Source organism: Pinus tabuliformis, chromosome 8 (assembly GCF_031772625.1).
Source record: "Pinus tabuliformis cultivar Carrire ecotype Pingquan chromosome 8, CPIR1, whole genome shotgun sequence".
NCBI classification, from domain to species: Eukaryota; Viridiplantae; Streptophyta; class Pinopsida; order Pinales; family Pinaceae; genus Pinus; species Pinus tabuliformis.
This window is the reverse complement of record NC_142294.1, coordinates 1731652423-1731656741: the sequence shown is the minus strand read 5'-3', so window position 1 is coordinate 1731656741 and position 4319 is coordinate 1731652423.

Sequence of the window (4319 nt, the reverse complement as noted above, 5' to 3'; positions counted from 1 at the left end):
CCCGCAATACTGCTATATCACAGTCCCACAATCCTGTATCCTGCAACATCGCAGTCCCGCACACTCCAAAACCCTGCGTATTGCTGATTTGAGATATAGCGGTACATTGTCGGGGAGGCCAAAAAATCGTTTACAAAGGAAAAACATGAAAAAACCAAGGCCGAGCCGCCCCCTTCTCTCTCCTCCACATGGCAGTACATTAGTACGATGATCAATGGCTTTGGGTTATCGGCTATCGGCGATCGGAGGGGGGGCATTGCTCCAAAACATTGTAAACCACCGATCTTGCAATTTAGTGTTACATCGCCGGGGAGGGCTGAAATTTATTTACAAAGGAAATGCATGCGAAAATAGGGTCGGGCAGGGCTTTTTCTCTCTCCTCCAAGGGGCCATGTGGCGACATATGATTGGTCCTCAGAGCTGACATAGCATTTGACATCATCAATGATGTGGCAGTACGAAGGACACATGGCAGTATGGATGATGACGTGGAAAATGACACGTGTCACTGAGTTTTAGCTTTTCAGGGGTGAAATGGGGCCATTTCTGGGTGACATGTGTCACCACTCACAGTGTGAAACGTGGCAGTGATGACGTCACCCTGGAGTATTGGCGATTAGTGATTGGCGATCGCACGAAGCAAAGGATTATTCCTTCACCGATACTCCTCCCCGACTGCGATTGCGATAAGGAGAAATCCCCTATATGCGATAAGTTATTGCGGTCTATTTCATAAATATTTTGCATCTGGGATATCGGTCAATGCGGTGTAAGGGGAAATCAAAGGCGATTCAAGTTATAAAGGAAAAGGACCACCAAATAGCAGTTGCGAGCCTTAACGCCCAAAGGGCTAAGCACTTGGTCATAACCCACAGTCACGCGAAATGAATAAACAAGCCAAGCAGCATGGGAAGCACACTGTGACAGAGATAAGGCCTGATATGAAGTTTTCATAGGGACATCAAAGGACTCCTTCCTCCATTATTCCTCCTGTTTATTTTTTACTTTTTGTAGTTTTCTATTTCCAAGAAGGGTTCAAATCTTGATTGTAATCTTTAGGTAGCATAGCCTTACAAGTGCCGAGACAACTATTTTAGCAGACAACTGGAGCTCTGGTTCAGAGATATTTTTGATTGTAACTCAAGATCTCCCCCTCTTATTATAAATAGGGGGATGAAATTCATAAGAATGGTTCTAGAATTTCTCACCCGTAGGGTCTAAGTTCTGTGATGCCATTTGGTTCTAATATGTTTATTCATGGGGGCTTCACTGATATCATGCTGAATGTATGGACTGGTTATTTGGACCCTTTGAGATAAATGGTGTTTCCCTATTGATTCCAAGCATGATTAATGTGCAGCATGTTCCTCTCGGTAATCTCATTTCATTTGTTTTTTTCTTCCTTTGAAATAGTATAATGAATGTAGTTGGTTCCTCTTCAATCTATGGATTTATCTTAGCTGCTCATAGAAGACAGTACTGTTCTTATTACAGACCTACATGTGTTATTCACTAGCATTGTACCTGTAAAATTACAGATTTACTTGTGTATTTGATTAACCTGTAGGACCTATATTAGCCCATATCTACGTTAGCTTTGGCAGAGAATCATACCCATGTCATGTTTGATTTGAAACCTTCTTTCACATGCCTCTATTTCTATCATTCCACTGGAAAACCATGGTTTAGGATCCTGTGTTTTTTACAGCCCTATCCATCGAATTCCACTTTCTGCTGGAACATTGCTGCTTAGGATTCTGTTTGTTACAGCCCTATGCATATTTTTCCCTCCTTCCTTTCCTCCTCTCCATCATTACTACGACTTCAGTTTTAAGCTATCTCATTTCTGTGTGTCGTCCACCAGAGGAAGAAGCCATTTCTCTTTGAGATTACCCCAATATACCCCCAACATTTGGATCCATGAGTTGGCTTGAATCTACCTCAGTGAAGGCTTATTGAACCAAGCCCTTCCCATTACCTTTTTACGTAACAATTGGAGTACTGATAATCCCTCATAGATAATCTTCCATGTGCTCCTCTACTTAAGATGTCCTAGGCGCTGGTCTACAATCAATCTAGAGGCTATCTCTAGGGGGATTTTTATCTCTCCTGCAGCACCTGTGTTGCTGGTATGATTTGAAGCAACAACATGCCCAATACTAAGGGAGGATTGAGTTTGAGTCCGATCCAATTGATATTCAAACATCACGTCATTCTATGGTAGAGTGGGATTCTCTCCAAGGCACTGCTTAGTCTTTATGGAGAGTGATACTCTCTAATTTGCAAACTGTGAGGTAGAGCATGCCATCTTCTTTTGCAAGACTACAAAATTTCTATCCCCAACATCCTAAAGGTGTCCTCAAAATTGGACGATAGTTTTTTGTTGGCTTGATGGGCCCTGACCTAGGTTCAACGTTAATTAGCTAAGCAAATCCCTACACTACTGGCCCTTTCGGCATCAATGCGCGGAGCACAGACTGAAGTCTCACCCGAAGCAGTATGGGGGGATGCATGAACCAAGTTTCCGCACCCTGAGATGGCAGTGATGTTGCTTTATACCCTAACCCTTCCTTCTCGCAGTTCAATAAGCCTTTTAGGGCTTATCGATATACTTCCCTTAGTCATCCTCTAGACCTCTATGAAGGTCTACGACTGTCTTTCGTGTACCCTAAACTGGCGATTCAGACACTTACGTGCCTCTGTAATTACTCTTACTGCTGTATTTACCCATATTAGCTTAAGTAGTGGATAACTTCAACATGCATTATGATTATCTCACGTAAACAGATATTCCTACCTGCGTTCATATAAAAAAGTAAAACACATAGATTCGCAGATCACTACAGCATTAAATCATAAACCCAATATTCAACATAACATAATCGCATGCATTCATAACAAAGGTAAAATAGCTCATACACAGATAATTCCAAGATGATTCTCTTTATCGATGTTCAGATCTCCTTTACAGACTCTAACTACCTTGTGCACACAACTACAGGGGTCTGCGCACTTAGCTGTGGACTTCTACCCTAGGCCTCTACGCACACAGTGACAGAGCCTCTTTCCTACGCTAAGACTCTTCGCTCTTAGCTCTCACAGACCCATTACATCAATGACTCTTCAAAACATATCTGAACTAAACTAAAACTGCCTTAGACTCTTCTAAGACTTCCCTTTTTATACAATCCCATGGTCCACGGACCAAGGGTGGATCTCATAAAGCTGACACAAGTTACATAAACTAAGGGTGGAAACCCTTGATGACTCTTTACATCTTTGTGCTCCGTGACCACAAAATGCAGAGACTTTACATTCTTTATACAAAACTTGGGCCTTTAACCCCAAAACTTGGGCTTTTAACCCCAAAACTTGGGCTTTTAACCCCAAAATTGACCCTAGGGGACCCGTTCCCAACAGGCCCCCAACACAAATATGGTGACTCGCCCCTGAGTCACTCTTGGCATGGAGATCTTGTCGCGAAGACCTCCCAACTCCACCTGTACTACTGCAACCTCGGCAGTACATTGCATCACCGCTTGCTTAACCTGCTTGACTAGCTGCTCCGTTGCTGGTCCTGCGCTATCTGTCTGTATTTTCTGTTGTGTTTCCTGTAGACTAGCCAATTTTCCTTCAATGCTTGTCATGAGAACATATGCTTTGTCTAGCCAAGGCCCCAGCCGAGCCTTCAATACTGCCTCCCTGCGTTGTGCTGCATCCACCTGTTCCTTTAGTGCCTTTGCTTCTTGCAGCGTCACCAACCTCTGTGTGATGGCAACGGCCGTGCGCGCCGTCGCTTTGACCTCGTCATATCTCTACTGTAGTTCTTGCTCCTTTGTTTCTAGCCTCTTCACATTGGAATCTTCCTGGAGGTTGGTAACTACTTCGAGTGACTGCTTGAAGAGCGCAGTGCAATCCTTCACTACGACATCTATTGTTGCAACTGCATCTTTGACAGCTGCCTCGCGCTGCTCTCTGACCTCTGATGGAGTAGAAGGTTGGGCCCTCAACTAGAGCTTTGTGATCTTAAGGTTCATCTCAAATTGAACCTTAGCCAGCTCTGTCCTTGCATCACACACACCTACAACGAGCTTCCAAATTCTTGCGTCGACTAGTGCACCTTCTGGGATATTTAGCTCTAGAACAGTTCAGCATGGCTCATATACTACGATTGTGGTGCAATAATTCTTCTCTGTTATCTTCTTAATGATATAAATCATAGATGTCCTCTCAACAAACATTTGGGCTTTGTTGACCTTCTTCTCACTGATCACATTCAGCACGCACTTCTTTCTGGCACGAAGTTCCGCAATCACACC